Raw genomic sequence first — 18,589 nt, 5'->3', positions numbered from 1 at the left:
CTCTTTATTCAGTGACCATTATATCTATACTATGGGCAAGAATCCCTTAGAAGAAGTACAGTAACTCTTACAGTAAACAAGAGTCTGAGCATTAGTTGGGTTCAACTCCCAAAACAACAGAATGATCACTGTTTGTATCCAAGGGAAAATATTTAGCTATCACAGTAAAACAAGTCTATGCCCCAAATTTTAATGCCGAAGAAGCTGAAGTTGAACAGTTTTATGCAGACCTACAAGATCTTCTAGAACTAACACTAAAAAAACAAATAAATAAATAAAATTCTTTTTATCAGAGGGGACTGGGATTCAAAAGTAGGAAGTCAACAGATACCTGGATTAATAGGAAAGTTTGGTCTTGGAGTACAAAAATAGCAGGACAAAGGTTAACAGAGTTTTGCCAAGAGAATGCACTGATCATAGCAAACACCCTCTTCCAACAACACAAGAGATGACTCTACACATGGACATCCCCAGATGGTCAATACCAAAATCAGATTGATTATATTCTTTGTAGCCAAAGAGGGAGAAGCTCTATGCATTAAGCAAAAACAAGACTGGGAGCTGACTATAGCTCAGATCATCAGCTACTTATTGAAAATTCAGGCTCAAATTGAAGAATGAATGGAAAACCACTAGACCATTCAGGTATGACCTAAATCAAACCCCTTACGATTACACAGTGAAAGTGACAAAGAGATTCAAAGGGTTAGATCTGATAGACACAGTGCTTAAAGAACTATGGACAGAAGTTCAAAACATTGTATAGGAGGCAGTGATCAAAACCATCCCCAAGAAAAAGAAATGGAAAAAGGCAAAACGGTTGTCTGAGGAGGCCTTACAAACAGCTGAGAAAAGAAGGGAAGGGAAAGGCAAAGGAGAAAAAGAAAGATATACCCGTCTGAATGCAGAGTTCCAAACTTAAGATGGCAGTTTAAAAGCCATGGACTTAAATTTAGATGACTTTGGGAGAAATTGTAGAGAAAGGAGAGGGCATATCTGAACCTTGAGACCCTTCAGTAGTGAGGGAAATTAAACTGATCATACAATATAGAATTGTAAATCATTATATTGCTTGATGCAAGAAATCCCTTGCATTCCTATACACTAATAATGAGAAAGTAGCAAGAGAAATTAAGGAAACAATTCCATTCACCATTGCAACAAAAAGAATAAAATACTTAGGAATATATCTACCTGAAGAAACTAAAGACCTATATATAGAAAACTATAAAACACTGGTGAAAGAAATCAAAGAGGACACTAATAGATGGAGAAATATACCTTGTTCATGGATCGGAAGAATCAATATAGTGAAAATGAGTACACTACCCCAAAGCAATCTGCAGATTCAGTGCAATCCCTATCAAGCTACCAGCGGTATTTTTCACAGAACTAGAACAAATAATTTCAAGATTTGTATGGAAATACAAAAAACCTCGAATAGCCAAAGCAATCTTGAGAAAGAAGAATGGAACTGGAGGAATCAACCTGCCTGACTTCAGGCTCTACTACGAAGCCACAGTCATCAAGACAGTATGGTACTGGCACAAAGACAGACATATAGATCAATGGAAACAAAATAGAAAGCCCAGAGATAAATCCACACACATATGGACACCTTATCTTTGACAAAGGAGGCAAGAATATACAATGGAGTAAAGACAATCTCTTTAACAAGTGGTGCTGGGAAAACTGGTCAACCACTTGTAAAAGAATGAAACTAGATCACTTTCTAACACCCCACACAAAAATAAACTCAAAATGGATTAAAGATCTAAATGTAAGACCAGAAACTATAAAACTCCTAGAGGAGAACATAGGCAAAACACTCTCAGATATAAATCACAGCAGGATCCTCTATGATCCACCTCCCAGAATTCTGGAAATAAAAGCAAACATAAACAAATGGGACCTAATTAAAATAAAAGCTTCTGCACAACAAAGGAAAATATAAGCAAGGTGAAAAGACAGCCTTCTGAATGGGAGAAAATAATAGCAAATGAAGCAACTGACAAACAACTAATCTCAAAAATATACAAGCAACTTATGCCAGCTCAATTCCAGAAAAATAAACAACCCAATCAAAAATGGGCCAAAGAACTAAATAGACATTTCTCCAAAGAAGACATATGGATGGCTAACAAACACATGAAAAGATGCTCAACATCACTCATTATCAGAGAAATGCAAATCAAGACCACAGTGAGGTACAACTTCACACCAGTCAGAATGGCTGCGATCCAAAAATCTGCAAGCCAATAAATGCTGGAGAGGTTGTGGAGAAAAGGGAACCCTCCTACACTGTTGGTGGGAATGCAAACTAGTACAGCCACTATGGAGAACAGTGTGGAGATTCCTTAAAAAATTGCAAATAGAACTACCTTATGACCCAGCAATCCCACTTCTGGCATATACACCGAGGAAACCAGAATTGAAAGAGACACATGTACCCCAATGTTCATCGCAGCACTGTTTATAATAGCCAGGACATGGAAACAACCTAGATGTCCATCAGCAGATGAATGGATAAGAAAGCTGTGGTACATATACACAATGGAGTATTACTCAGCCGTTAAAAAGAATTCATTTGAATCAGTTCTGATGAGATGGATGAAACTGGAGCCGGAGCCGATTATACAGAGTGAAGTAAGCCAGAAAGAAAAACACCAATACAGTATACTAACACATATATATGGAATTTAGAAAGATGGCAATGACGACCCTGTATGCAAGACAGGAAAAAAGACACATCTGTGTATAACGGACTTTGGGACTCCGAGGGAGAGGGAGAGGGTGGGATGATTTGGGAGAATGGCATTCTAACATGTATACTATCATGTAAGAATTGAATGGCCAGTCTATGTCTGACGCAGGATACAGCATGCTTGGGGCTGGTGCACGGGGATGACCCACAGAGATGTTATGGGGAGGGAGGTGGGAGGGGGGTTCATGTTTGGGAACACATGTAAGAATTAAAGATTTTAAAATTAAAAAAATTAAAAACTAAAAAAAATAAAATAAAATAAAATGATAAACAAATGATTTAAAAAAAAAGAGTAATAAAGAAACATATTAGGATAGTATGTGGGTAGAAAGGAAAAATGAGAAAAAAGAATAAAAATTAAAGAGTTTTAAAAGTAAAAAATAAAATAATAAAGAAAAAATTATACAAGGCAGGACAATGTAACAGTGGTAATGAGATGAATGTTCATGTGATTCCTCCATTTTCCTGTTCCAGTCGAGTTGCCTACTCAGACCGTCCTCGAACATATCTAGGAATGTCTCTGGAGCTGTTGTGGGCAGTGCTGTGTCAGTTCAGTGTCAGTTCGTGTCAGATATTCTCTAGTTCTGGCTTATACTTGTTCTCAAATCTACAATTGCCCCTCAAATGTACAGTGTCAGATTAGCTCCAGGATTTTATTTATTTATTTTTCAAGATAAATGATAGCTGTTAATTTTTTAACTAATTACTTATTTATTTTTAATATAAGTGTATTTATTTTAATTGGAGGCTAATTACTTTACAATATTGTACTGGTTTTGCCATACATTGATATGAATCCACTACTGGTGTACATGTGTTCCCCATCCTGAATCCCCTTCCCAGCTGCCTCCTCATCCCATCCCTCTGGGTCATCCAATGCACCAGCCCTGAGCACCCTGTATCATGCATCCAACCTGGACTGGCGATTCATTTCACAGGTTTCAATGCCATTCTCCCAAATCATTCTACCCGTGGCATCTCACACAGAGTCCAAAAGGTTGTTCTATACATCTGTGTCTCTTTTGCTGTCTCGCATACAGGGTTATGGTGACAATCTTTCTAAATTCCATATATATGTGTATACTGTATTAGTGTTTTTCTTTCTGGCTTACTTCACTCTGTATAATAGGCTCCCGTTTCATCCACCTCATTAGAACTGATTCAAATGTATTTTTTTTAATGACTGAGTAACACTCCATTGTGTATATGTACCACAGCTTTCTTATCCATTCATCTGCTGATGGACATCTAGGTTGTTTCCATGTCCTGGCTATTATAAACAGTGCTGCAATGAACACTGGGGTACACATGTCTCTTTCAATTGTGGTTTTGTTGGTGTGTATGCCCAGCAGTGGGATTGCTGAGTCATAAGGCAGTTCTATTTCCAGTTTTTTAAGGAATGTCCACACTGTTCTCCATAGTGGCTGTACTAGATTGCATTCCCAACAGTGTAAGAGGATTCCCTTTTCTCCACACCCTCTCCAGCATTTATTGCTTGTAGACTTTTGGATTGCTGCCATTCTGACTGGTGTGAAATGGTACCTCATTGTGGTTTTGATTTGTATTTCTCTGATAATGAGTGATGTTGAGCATCTTTTCATGTGTTTGTTACTCATCTGTATGTCTTCTTTGGAGAAATGTTTATTTAGTTCTTTGGCTAATTTTTTTATTGGGTTGATTATTTTTCTGGAATTGAGCTTCAGGAGTTGCTTGTATATTTTTGAGATTAGTTGTTTGTCAGTTGCTTCATTTGCTATTATTTTCTCCCATTCTGAAGGCTTTCTTTTTACCTTGCTTATAGTTTCCTTTGTTGTGCAGAAGCTTTTAATTTTAATTAGGTCCCATTTATTTATTTTTGCACTTATTTTCTATATTCTGCAAGGTGGGTCATAGAGGATCCTGCTGTGATTTATGTCAGAGAGTGTTTTGCCTATGTGCTCCTCTAGGAGTTTTATAGTTCCTGGTCTTATGTTTAGATCTTTAATCCATTTTGAGTTAATTTTTGTGTATGGTGTTAGAATGTGTTCGTTTCATTTTTTTACAAGTGGTTGACCAGTTTTCCCAACACGAGTTTTTAAAGACATTGTCTTTTCTCCATTATATATCCTTGCATTTAAAGTTTTTGTTTCCTTGTTAATTTTCTGTTTAGTTGATCTATCCATAGGTATGAGTGGGGTATTAAAGTCTTCCACTATTATTATGTTATTGTTAATTTCAACTTTCTTTTTTTTTCCTTCTACAATGATTTTATTATAAATATGATCTTTTGGAATAAACAAATATTGCATTCAAGACTACCAGCAAACTTGTTCTAAAGTAATAAAAGAGGGGAAAATGGAACCAGGAGCCACTTAGAAGTAGCGATAAATAGCAAAGATGCCTGCACGCCATGCTGAGCACCGTTCCCCAGAGAAGTGACAGGAGGTTCACAGGGGACATTACATTTCTCATTAGCCCCTTAAGGAAAACAAGCTTCGAGTTTGGTAATTTGCCCTAGTTCTGTAAACCGAACTGCTCCTCTCCTCAGTCCTAGGTGGGAGAACAGGAAGATGATCAGCCTGCAGATGCCAGCATCAACACGGAAGATCTTGACTTTGAAACTCTTTGCTCTCAGACCAAACTGTTTACTACTTGCCAGGAGTGATATCAGAGTAGTCCTTCAGCACCCCAGCCAAGTGCTCATTGTGAGTCTTAAACCGTCGCTTTTTCTGTGAGGCAGGCTTTTTCCTTCTCTGAATTGGGGCCACTTTCTTTGGTCTGGAGTCCTGCATGGAAGAAATACCCTGTCGCTTCAGATACTCTTCAATTTTCTCCTCATCCATTGAATCCACGGTGACACTCCTCCACAGTTTCTGAAACTCTTCATCCACAGAAAACTGACAGCTCTTATCATTGAAGAAAAGAATTTTCTTCTTATCAGGACGGTTTACAAATAGTATCTGGTCCCCTAAAGCCTTGACAGCTTTCTGGGAATTGGGCAATCCTTCCTCGATGTCTTCTAGAAGAATCCCTCCTAAGCCTCTCTGGTCATGCTGATCCAAGAGCCTAAGCAGAGCCTTCTTATCTTTCAAGTTGTACTTGGGCTTAAAGGCATACTTTCCATCTACTACTTCAATTTTGGGATTATTGACTAGTGCCTCACTCATTAGCCATTGCTTCTGCTTGAGTCCAATATCTAAATGTTGCGTTTCATCCAAAATTTCTTCTAAAGTAAGAGGATGTGTATCTCCTCGCTGATGTCGTGTCTTCATGTAATTCACAATCTTAGCCAGAACGCCAAACTTATATCCAGAGCTTCCTGACAGAGCTTTCAAATTAAATGATCCATTGCTATGATCAGAATTTTGTTTAGAGCCCGATGATCCTCCATGTTCTAGCTTTGCTTTTTTCTTCTTTGATGATGATGGCTCCGAAGACACAGAACGTTTTTCTACTACAGGAGTGGAAAGAGCTCGTTTTTTGAACAGCTCCCGTTCTCTCAAAAGACTTGGATCCATAATGCTGAGCCAGGAGGGCAGCCCCACGCGCCCCGCCGCCGCCTCCCAGAGCCTCCGCCTGGACCAGCCGCCCACGCCCGCGTGGCTGCCGCTTCAGGCTCGTTGTCAGCACCTCCGCCGCCCGGCACGCATGCCCAGCGCTGCCCCGCCAGCTCGGGGGGTCTTCGCACTGGCGGCTGCTGCTGAAGCGGCGGCTGAGGCGGCGACTCTTCCCCCGGCTCCGCCCGCCACTTCCTCAATTTCCACTTTCATACTTGTTAACATTTGTCTTACATATGACGGTGCTCCTATGTTGGGTGCATATATATTTATATTGTTATATCTTCTTCTTGGATTGATCCTTTCATCATCATGTAGTGGCCTTCTTTCTGTCTTTTCACAGCCTTTATTTTAAAGTCTATTTTATGTGATATGAGTATCACTACTCCTGCTTTTTTTGCTCTCCAGTTGTGTGAAATGTTTTTTTCCAGCCCTTCACTTTCAGTCTGTACGTGTCCCTTGTTTCGAGCTGGGTCTCTTGGAGACAACATACATAAGGGTCTTGTTTTTGTATCCATTCAGCCAGTCTTTGTCTTTTGGTTGGGGCATTCAACCCATTTATATTTAAGGTAATTATTGATAAGTATGATCCCATTGCTATTTGCTTTATTGTTTTGGTTTCGAGTTTATACACCCTTTCTCTGTTTCATGTCTAGAGAAGATCCTTTAGCATTTGTTGGAGAGCTGGTTTGGTGGTGCTGAATTCGCTCAGTTTTTGCTTGTCTATAAAGCTTTTGATTTCTCCTTCATATTTGAATGAGATCCTTGCTGGGTACAGTAATCTGGGCTGTAGGTTACTTTCTTTCATCACTTTAAGTATATCCTGCCTTCCCTCCTGGCCTGAGGAGTTTTTATTGAAAGATCAGCTGTTATCCTTATGGGAATCCCCTTGTGTGTTGTTATTTTTCCCTTGCTGCTTTTACTATTTGTTCTTTGTGTTTGATCTTTGTTAATTTGATTAATATGTGTCTTGGAGTGTTTCCCCTTGGTTTTATCCTGTTTGGGACTCTCTGGGTTTCTTGGACTTGCTGATTATTTCCTTCCCCATTTTAGGGAAGTTTTCAATTATTACCTCCTCAAGGATTTTCTCATGGTCTTTCTTTTTGTCTTCTTCTCTGGGACTCCTATGATTTGAATGTTGGTGTGTTTAACACTGTTCTGGGGGTCTCTGAGATTGTCCTCATTTCTTTTAATTCACTTTTCTTGTTTCCTCTCTGATTCATTTATTTCTACTTTTCTATCTTCTACTTTACTAATCCCATCTTCTGCCTCTGTTATTCTACTATTTGTTGCCTCCAGAGTCTTTTTGATATCATTTATTGCATTATTCATTATATATTGACTCTTTTTTATCTCTTCTAGGTACTTGTTAAGCCTTTCTTGTATCTTCTCAATCCTTATCTCCAGGCTATTTACCTGTAACTCCATTTTTTTTCCAAAATTTTGGACCATTTTCACTATCATTATTCAGAATTCTTTATCAGGTAGATTTCTTATCTCTTCTTTTGTTTGGTTTGGTGGGCATTTATCCTGTTCTTTTACCTTCTGTGTCTTTGTCTGCCTTTTCATCTTGTTTATATTGCTGTGTTTGGGGTGGCCTTTCCGTATTCTGGCAGTTTGTGGAGTTCTCTTTATTGTGGAGTTTCCCTACTATGGGTGGGTTTGGAAAGGTGGCTTGTCAAAGTTTCCTGGTTAGGGAAGCTTGTGTTCGTGTTTTGGTGGTTGGATCTGGATTTCTTCTCTCTGGAGTGCAATGAAGTGTCCAGTAATGAGTTATGAGATGTCAGTGGGTTTGGTTTGACTTTGGGAAGCCTGTATATTAAAGCTCAGGACTATGTTCCTGTGTTGCTGGAGAATTTGCATGGTATGTCTTGCTCTGGAACTTATTGGCCCTTGGGTGGTGCTTGGTTTCAGCGTATGTATGGAGGCGTTTGATGAGCTCCTATCTATTTATTTTCCTTGGAGTCAGGAGTTCTCTGGTGTTCTCATGATTTGAACTTAAGCCTCCTGCCTCTGGTTTTCAGTCTTATTCTTACAGTAGCCTCAAGACTTCTCCATCTATACAGCACTGATGATAAACATCTATGTTAAAGATCAAAAGTGTCTCCACATTGAGGGACACCCAGAGAGGTTCATAGTTACGTGGAGAAAAGAGGGATGAGGGAGATAGAGGTGACCAGGAGAAGAAGAGGTGGAATCAAAAGAGAAGAGAGCAAGCTAGCCAGTAATCACTTCCTTATGTGCTCTCCACAGTCTGGATCGCTCAGAGATGTTCACGGATTTATACAGAGAAGAGAAGAGGGAGAAATGAGACAGAGGTGGTCAGGAGGATAAAAAGGGGGAATCAAAAAGAGAGAGACAGATCCAGCCAGTAACCAGTTCCCTAAGTGTTCTACACAGTCCAGAACACACAAAGAGATTCACAGAGTTGAGTAGAGAAGAGAAGTGGGGAGGGAGGAAATAGAGGTGACCTGGTGGAGAAAAGAAAAGTCCAAAGGGGAGAGAGTAGTCAAGCCAGTAATCTCGCTCCCAAGTAAAATTAGGTACTCAAGATTGGGTTCTTAAAGGTACAAATTGACCACAAATACCATAAAGCAAAGATTAAAAATCTAGAGTAGAGGTTGGATTCTCAAAAATGCAATATTAAGGGAAAAAATGTCACAAAAATTATAAAAGATATATATATATATATATATGAATTTTGCTTTAAAAATAGTGTCTTTGTTTTGCAAACTAATAGTTCAGTTCAGTTCAGTTGCTCAATCGTGTCCGACTCTTTGCGAACCCATGAATCGCAGCACGCCAGGCCTCCCTGTCCATCACCAACTCTCGGAGTTCACTCAGACTCACGTCCATCGATTCAGTGATGCCATGCTGCCATCTCATCCTCGGTCGTCCCCTTCCCCTCCTGCCCCCAATCTCTCCCAGCATCAGAGTCTTTTCCAATGAGTCAATTCTTTGCATGAGGTGCCCAAAGTACTGAAGTTTCAGCTTTAGCATCATTCCTTCCCAAGAAATCCCAGGGCTGATTTCCTTCAGAATGGATTGGTTGAATCTCCTTGCAGTCCAAGGGACGCTCAAGAGTCTTCTCCAACACCACAGTTCAAAAGCATTAATTCTTCGGTGCTCAGCCTTCTTCACAGTCCAACTCTCACATCCATACATGACCACAGGAAAAACCATAGCCTTGACTAGACGGACCTTAGTTGGCAAAGCAATGTCTTTGCTTTTGAATATGCTGTCTAGGTTGGTCATAACTTTTCTTCCAAGGAGTAAGCATCTTTTAATTTAAGTCCTCTGTTACTCCTTTACTTTTCATTTTTATAACTTCCTATTATTTTTTTAAAATTTTTTAAAATTTCAAATTATAAGAAATTTAAAAAAATAAGAATTTATAAAAAATGAAAAGTAAAGGAGTAATAGAGGACTTAAAAATAATAAATTTTTTAAAGAAAAAATTTAAAAATAATCATAGTAAAAATATATCTAGGACTTTCTCTGGTGTTTTTGTAGACAGTGTAGGGTCAGTTCATTTTCAGATAGTTCCTTTGTCCAGCTTGTACTTCTCAAGGTCTCTAGGTCCCTTCCTATGTAGTTGGTGCTAACTACAGGGTTTTAACCTATTGCACCTGTCACTTCCAAGGAGGGTCCCTCTGTTTGTTTTAGCATCTTCTGTTTGCTTGTCTCTTCAGTGTCTAATTTCTGCTCTGACAGAAGGGGGCAGTGGTGGTCACTTTTTTAGGCCTACTTGTTCAGTCGTGCTGTGGGGAGGGAGGAACACTGCAAACAAATAACACTGGAGTGTGCTCGCATTGTCTCAGCCACACTGGATTTACCCCCGATCATGGCATGTGTTCTTCCCCAGTCTGCACTGCTCAGGCTCTAGGCTGCTCTGCCAGGAACTGTCTGAGACCGGCCCTGGGTTGTATGCACTTCCCAGGTCTAAGCTGCTCAGGTTCAGGTACTCGGATAGTCCACAAAGGCGCAGACTCAGTTGAGCCTGCGTTTTGTGCCCTTCCCAAGTCTGAGCAGCTCAGGTGACAAGGTGCTTGGCGAGCATGGTCGCCCCCGACTGAAGGCTGTGACTTATCGCCTTCCCCGTCCTTGCCACTCGGTTTTCTGGGTGTACAACCGGTGCACCTTCTCAAGTGTGCTGTGTGTCTCTTCTGGGGAGCTGATCTCTGGCTGCAACCCTCCCAGCAGATGTCAATTGTCCAGAATCCCAAGAAGTCTTGGCTAGCAGTGAAGTCTGCTTGCAGTTTGGTATAGGATGCCTCTCTGGGGCTGCGATTGTCCCCTTCTGGTTCTGACTGCCTTCACCTGCCTGTTCCTGGCGAGAGATCGGCTGGTCCACAGCCACCTATCTCTGCTCAGTCCTTTGTTCTGTGAGCGGGCCTGGCAGTGTCTTAGGTTAGGGCTTTTAGTGGGATAGCTATCCCACAGTCTGGCTTGCTATCTCAAGTTAGTTTCCTCAGACTGCTCTCAGGGCATTCAGCCCAGTCTTTCCCCTAAACAATGCAGCCCGTGCCTCCCTGCCCAGCCCCCGCTTGCTAGTGGTGGATGTGGGCCTCTGTGCTGCTTCTCCACTGGGAGTTACCATTGGGCATGTAATCTGTGGGTTTTAATATTTATTTATTTTTCCTCCTGGCTATGTTGTCCTTTGATGTTCCAAGGCTCACCACAGACTCGCCAGTGAGAGTGTTTCCTGGTGTTTGGAAACTTCTCTCTTCTTTAAGACTCCCTTCCCTGGGTGGATCTCCGTCCCTACCTCTTTTGCCTCTCTTTTCATCTTTTATATTTTTCCTACCTCCTTTCTAAGACAATGGGTTGCTTTTCTGGGTGCCTGATGTCCTCTGCCAGCATTCACAAATTGTTTTGTGAAATTTACTGAGCGTTCAAATGTTCTTTGATGAATTTGTGGGGGAAAAAGTGGTCCCCCCGTCTTATTCCTCTGCCATCTTAGGACCACTCCCCCCCCAGCTCCAGGATTTTAATCTTTTGCACCTGCCACTTCTGGGGCAGTTCTACTTTCTTTTCTTTGATTAGGTTGGTCTCTTCTGTTTGAAAGTCTCTCCAGTGTCTGATCTTTTCCCTGACATGGGGGGATGAAAGTGGCTACTTATTTGGGCTCACTTGCTCAGTTGTACTATGGAGAAGGAGGGGCACTACAGACAAATGCCACTGGCATGTGTGGGGAGCACTCACAGTGGATTGACCACATAGGGGTTGCCACAGCCCAAGGCGATATACACCTCCTAGGTCCAAGCTTCTCAGTCTCACTGGTGTGCCATGAGGGCACAGTCCCAGGTGTGTACCATGTGTCTCCTTAGGGGAGCTTGTCTCAAACTATGACACTCCTGGCAATGAGCCATCCAGGATCCCAGGAATACATGGGTGGTGACTGGCGGACTGCTCATAGCCTGGCAGGTGATGTGGTCTCTGGGTCCAAAATTACAGTGGTCCCTTGCCTTCCACCTCTGGCTATCACACACTTGCCTGTCTGCCTCTGAGGAGGGCTGCATACAACAGCCGGCTCACCCACCTTTGGTATTTGCTAGGGTGCGATCATTTGTTCTGTGAGCTCTCCAGGGTTCAGAGTGTGACATTAGAGCCTTCCCATGGGAATGGTCCTTTTTTTTTTTTTTTTTTTTTTCTGGTGATCCCACAATTTAGGTTTTCCCCATTCCTTCTGAGCTATGTCAGTCACATTTGTTCCATCAGAGTGTCCTTAAGGAATTCAACTCAGGTCCTTTTCCTAAGGACCAATGACACAGCCCACACCTCAGCACACATTCCCCAGTCATGACAGACAGATGTGAGCATATGAGCAACTTCTTGGCTGGTAATTGTGATTTGGCATGATTTCTGTGATCTCTTTTATTTTTATTTTTTTTCCGGTTATGCTTCCCTCTGTGGTTCCTAAGCTCCCCATTGACACCTTCTGTGGGAGTGTTTCCTGTTGTGTGGAAATTTCTCCTCCTTCATGATGCCATCCCCAGGATGGGTCACTGTCCCCAAATCCATTGTCTCTCTTTCTGTCTTTATCTGTCATTCTACCTCATTCCAAAGAGATTGCTTTGCCTTTCTGGGTATCTGGGGTCCTCTGCCAGTGTTCAGAAGTTGTTCTGTAGGAGTTGCTCCACATGCAGATGATCTTTTGATGTATTTGTGAAGGAGAAAATGGTCTCCCAGTCCTATTCCTTCGCCATCTTGGACCACTCCTCTAGACTTGTTTTATTTTCTGTCTGGTGTAAGTATTTACACCCAGGTTTCTGGTTGTTGTTGTTGGTTTTTTTTTTTTTTTTTCCTTTTTGCATGGACTACCTCTTTCCTTTCCCTCATTTTCAGTCTTTTTTTTTTTGTCTTTATATCTAAACTGGATCTCTTGTAGGCAACACATATATGGGATTTAAAAGAATTGACCCAGATACTCTATGTCTTTTTATTGGAACTTTTAGGTTGTTGCATCTATTAGGTTGTTGCAAAGTAATTGTGATTGCTGTGAAAGTAATTGTGGCTCTTGCAAAAGTAATGATAATTGTGGGATGCAAAAGTATTTAATAATTGAGGTTAAAAAGTAATTGTAATTGGTGAAAAAGCAACTGAAGGTAAAAAATAATTGTGTTTGGTGCAAAAGTAACAGTAACTGTGGGGTGCAAAAGTAATTCTGGTTGCTGTATAAGTAATTGAGTTTTGAAAGAAATTGTGTGTGCAAAGGTAATTACACTTGGTCCAAAAGTAATCATGGCTAATGCAAAAGTAATTGCAGTTGGTACAAAAGTAATTGAGATTCACAAGTAATAGTGGTAAGCTCTTTAGTTAAAAATAAATAAATTTAATTATTAAAAACAAAATAAATATATACTTTCAAAGAAAAAAATTAACTGATTTGTACAAATATCAACCACAATTACTTTTGAATCTCAATTACTTTTGTACCAACTGTAATTACTATTACATTTGTACCAACCTAATATATTTAAATTAATTATTGATAATGTATACTTATTTTCATTTTGTTAATTGCTTTGGAATTGCTTTTATAGTTTTATTTTGTTTCTTTCTTCTTTGGCTCTCTTCACTTGTGACTGAATGGCTATCTTCAATATTATGTTTGAATTCCGTTCTCTTCCTTTGTGTTTATCTATTACAGATTTTTGGTTTGAGGTTACCATGAGGTTTACATATAACATACATACATGTGTGCATGTATGTATGTGTATATGTACATATGTATAAGCCTGATCCAAGATGGTGAAGTAGAAGGACACGCACTCATCTTCTCCTGAAAGAACACCAAGACCACAATTAGCTGCTGAACAATCATTGATAGAATCATTTTGGAACCTACCAAAAAGACACCCTACATCCAAGGACAAAGTAGAAGCTGCACTAAGACAGTAGGAGGGATGGAATCACGTTAAAATCAAACCTCATACCTGAAAGAGACTCTTTGAGGGCACCAACAAAATCTTGTGCACACCAGGACCCAGGAGAAACAAGCAGTGACCCCACAAGAGACTGAGCCAGAGTTGCCTGTAAGTGTTTGGAAGTCTCTGGCAGAGGTGTGGGTTGACAGTGAACTTCTGTGGGGACAGAGACCCTGGCAGCAGCAATCCTATGAGGGGTGGCATGGGCCTAACTTCTCTTGGAGAAGGCCATCATTAGGCATACCACAGAACCACCAGGTGGGAAATCCACAAACTGGTAACAATTATACCAAAGAAGTTCTAACACTATTGCAAAGGTTCTAGGCCCCACAACAGACTTCCCAACCTGGGGATCTGGCAAAGGGACAGGGAATCCCTGGGGATCTGACTTTAAAGGTCAGCAGATTTGATTACAGAACTTCCACAGGACTAGGGAAACACATGCTGGGAAAGGCTGAAAGCAGGAGGAGAGGGGATGACAGAAGATGAGATATTTGGATGGCATCACCGACTCAATGGACATGAGTTTGAGCAAACTCTGGGAGATAGGAAAGGGTAGGGAAGCCTGGTGTCCTGCAGTCCATGGGGTTGCAAAAAGTCAGACATGACTAAGCGACTTAACAACAAGGGAAACAGAGGCTTATTGAGGGCACAAACAAAACCTTATGTGCATCAGGGTACAGAAATTAGCAGCGACCTCTCAAGAGACTGAGCCAGACTTGCTTGTGAGTGTTTGAGAGCTTCTGGCTGAGGTGTGGATAGACAGTGGCCTACCTCAGGGTCGGGTGCACTGGCAGCAGAAGTCTTAGGCGGAGAGGTTTGTTGGCATAAGTCCTCTTGGAGGAGGTTGCCATAGCCCTACCATAGAGACTGCAGACTCCAGGGCTGAGCCATCTCAGTCCAAAGTACAGGGAGGGAGCACAGATCCACCCATCAGCAGAAAATTGGATTAAAGATTTACTGAGCATGGTTCTACACACCAGAGCAAGACCCAGTTTTCCCTACAGCCAGTGCCTTCCATCAAGAAGCTTCCAAAAACAACTTATCCTCATGCATCAGAAGGCAGACAGAATGAAAACCATAATCACAAAAAAACTAACCAAACTGATCACAAGGATCATAGCCTTGTCTAATTCAATGAAACTATTAGCCCTGCTGTGCAGGGCCACCCAGATGGAAGGGTCATGGTGGTGAGTTCTGACAAAACGTGGTCCATTGTAAAAGGGAATGGCAAACCACGTCATCATTCTTTCCTTGATAACTCCATGAAGAGTATGAAAAGCAAAAAATATGACACTGGAAGATAAACCCCTAAGGTCAGTAGTTGTCCAAAATGCTACTGGGGCAGAGTGAAGAAATAGCTCCAGAAAGAATAAAGAGGCTAGCCAAAGCAGAAATGAATCCCAGTTGTGGATGTGTCTGGTGGTGAAAGTAAAGTCTGATGCTTTAAAGTACAATATTGCATAGGAACCTGGAATGGTAGGTCCATGAATCAAGGTAAGTTGGATGTGGTCACACAGAAGATGGCAAGAGTGAACGTTGGCATTCTAGGAATCAGTGAACTAAAATGGATGGCAATGGATGACTTTAATTCAGGTGACCATTATATCTACTACTGTGGGCAAAAATTCCTTAAGAGAAATTAAATAACCCTCATAGTCAACAAGAGTCTGAAATGCCATTCTTGGATGCAATCTCAAAAATGACAGAATGATCTCGGTTCATTTTCAAGGCAAACCATTCAACATCACACTAATCCAAGTCTATGCCCCAACCGCTGATGCCAAAGAACCTGAAGGTGAACATTTTTATGAGGCCCTACAAGACCTTTTAGAACTAACACCAAAAAATGATGTCCTTTCATCATAGAGGACAGGAATGCAAAAATAAGAAGTCAAAAGTTGCGTGGAGTAACAGGCAAGTTTGGCCTTGTGGTACAAAATGAAGCAAGGCAAATGCTAGCAGAGTTTTGCTAAGAGAAGGAACTGGTTATATATATAAAAAAAAAAAACCTCTTCAAACAACACAAGTTCAATTTAGTTCAGTCGTTCAGTCATGTCCGACTCTTTGAGACTCCATGAATCGCAGCATGCCAGGCCTCCCTGTCCGTCACGAACTCTCGGAGTTCACCCAAACTCATGTCCATCGAGTCGGTGATGCCATCCAACCATCTCAATCTCGGTTGTCCCCTTCTCCTTCTGTCCTCAATCTTTCCCAGCATCAGGTTTTTTTCTTTCTTTTTCTTTTTTTTTTTTCAAATGAGTCAGCTCTTCGCATCAGGTGGCCAAAGTATTGGAGTTTCAGCTTTAGCATCAGTCCTACCAGTGAACACCCAGGACTGATCTTTAGGATGAACTGGTTGGATCTCCTTGCAGTCCAAGGGACTCTCAAGAGTCTTCTCCAACACCACAGTTCAAAAGCATCAATTCTTCGGTGCTCAGCTTTCTTTATAGTCCAACTCTCACCTCCATGCATGACCACTGGAAAAATCATAACCTTGACTAGACAGACTTTGTTGGCAAAGTAATGTCTCTGCTTTTTAATATGCTATCTAGGTTGGTCATAACTTCCCTTCCAAGGAGTAAGTGTCTTTTAATTTCATGGCTGCAATCACCATCCGCAGTGATTTTGGAGCCCAGAAAAATAAAGTCAGTAACTGTTTCCCCATCTATTTCCCATGAAGTGATGGGACCAGATGCCATGATCTTAGTTTTTTGAATGTTGAGCTTTAAGCCAACTTTTTTCGCTCTCTAAACATGGACATCACCAGATGGTCAGTACTGAAATCCGATTGATTGTGTTCTTTGTAGCTGAAGATGGAGAAGCAATCTACAGTCAGCAAAAATACACCAAGAGCTAACTGTGCCTCAGATTGTAAAATACTTATTGAAAAATTCAGAATTAATTGAAAAAAAGTAAGGAAAACCACTAGGCTCTTCAGATATGACCTAAATCAAGTCCCTCATGATTATACAGTGGAAGTGACAAATAGATTCAAGGGATAATATCTGATAGGCAGAGTGACTGAAGAATTATGGGCGGAGGTTCATAGGACCAAAACCATCCCCAAGAAAATGAAATGTATGAAAGCAAAGTGATTGTCTGAGGAGGCCTAACAAATAGCTGAGAAAACAATAGAAGTGAAAGGCAAACTAGAAAGGGAAAGATATATGCATCTGAACATAGTGTTCCAAATAATAGCAAGGAGAGATAAGAAATCCTCCATAAGTGAACAATGCAAAGAAATAGAGGAAAACTATAGAATGTGAAAGACTAGAGATTTCTTCAAGAAAATTAGAGATACCAAGGAAATTTTCATGACAAGATGGGCACAATAAAGGACAGAAATGGTATGGACCTTACAGAAGTAGAAGATATTAAGACAAGGTGGTAAGAATACACAGAAGAGCTGTCCAAAATCGGTCCTAATAATCCAGATAACCATGATGGTGTGGTCACTCACCTACAGCCAGACATCCTGGAGTGTGAAATAAGTGGACATTAGGAAGCATCACTATGAACAAAGCTAGTGGAGGTGATGGAATTCTAGCTGAAGTATTTCAAATCCTAAAAGATGATGCTGTTAAAGTGCTGGGCTCAATATGTTAGCAAATTTGAAAAAGTCAGCAGTGGCCACAAGACTGGAAAAGGTCAGTTTTAATTCTAATCCCAAAGAAGAGCAATGCCAAAGACTGTTCAAACAACTACAGAATTGTGATGATTTCACATGCTAGCAAGGTAATGCTCAAAATCCTTCAATCTAGGTTTCAAGAGTATGTGAAACAAGATCTCCCAGTTGTATAAGCTGGATTTAGAAAAGGCAGAGGAAGAAGAAATCAAATTGTCAACATCCGTTGGATCATAGAAAAAGCAAGGGAATTCCAAAAAAACATCTACTTCTTCATTGACTATGCTAGAGGATTTGACTGTGTGGATCACAACAAACTGTGAAAAATTCTTAGAGATGGAAGTACCAGACCACCTTACCTGCCCCATGAGAAACCTGCATGCAGGTCAAGAACCAACAATTAAAACCACATGGAACAACGGACTGCTTCAAAATTGGGTAAAGGTTATGACAAGGCTGTATATTGTCACCCTGCTTATTTAACTTACATGCAGAGTGCATCATGTGAAATGCCAAGCTGGATGGCTCACAATATGGATTAGAGATTGGGGGAATAAATATCAATAACCTCATATATGCAGATTATACCACTCCAATGGCAGAAAGCAAAGATGAACTGAAGAGCCTCTTGATGAAAGTGAAAGAGGAGAGTAAAAATGTTGGCTTAAAACTCAACATACAAAGAATTAATATCATCCCATCCAGTTCTATCACTTCATGGCAAATAGAAGGGGAAAAAATAGAAACAGTGACAGATTTTATTTTCTTCCAAAATCACTGCAGACTGTGACTTCAGCCATGAAATTAAAAGATGCTTGCTCCTTGGAAGAAAAGCTATGATAAACCTAGACTGCATGTTAAAAAGCAGAAATTTCACTTTGCCAAAAAAGGTCAGTATAGTCAAAACCATGTTTTTTCCAGTAGTCACGTGCAGAAGTGAGAGTTGGACCATGAAGAAGTCTGAGTGCCAAAGAATTGATGCTTTTGGACTGTGGTGCTGGAGAAGATGCTTGTGAATTTCTTGGACATCAAGGAGATGAAACCAGTCAATTCTAAAAGAAATCAAACTTGAATATTTGTTGGACAGATTGTTGCTGAAGCTGAAGCTCCAATCCTTTGGCCACCTGATGTGAAGAGCCAACTCATTGCAAAAGACACTGATGCTGGGAAAAAATTGAGGGCAGGAGGAGAGGAAGGTGATAGAGGATGAAATATTATGATGGTATCATCC

At 40.7% G+C, this 18,589-nt stretch overlaps 1 pseudogene across 1 annotated transcript; it reads right to left on the bottom strand.

Annotated features, from left to right (window-relative positions):
- Nucleotides 1-4,999: 4,999 nt before the first annotated feature.
- Nucleotides 5,000-6,491, bottom strand: LOC102184800 (annotated as a pseudogene). The gene has a single exon (XR_001297545.2). The product of XR_001297545.2 is annotated as a general transcription factor IIE subunit 2 pseudogene (transcript).
- Between the last annotated feature and the right edge of the window lie 12,098 nt (nucleotides 6,492-18,589).

Source organism: Capra hircus (genome assembly GCF_001704415.2).
Source record: "Capra hircus breed San Clemente chromosome X unlocalized genomic scaffold, ASM170441v1, whole genome shotgun sequence".
NCBI classification, from domain to species: Eukaryota; Metazoa; Chordata; class Mammalia; order Artiodactyla; family Bovidae; genus Capra; species Capra hircus.
Note: the sequence above shows the minus strand (reverse complement) of the source record. Positions and strands in the feature narration are given on the sequence as shown.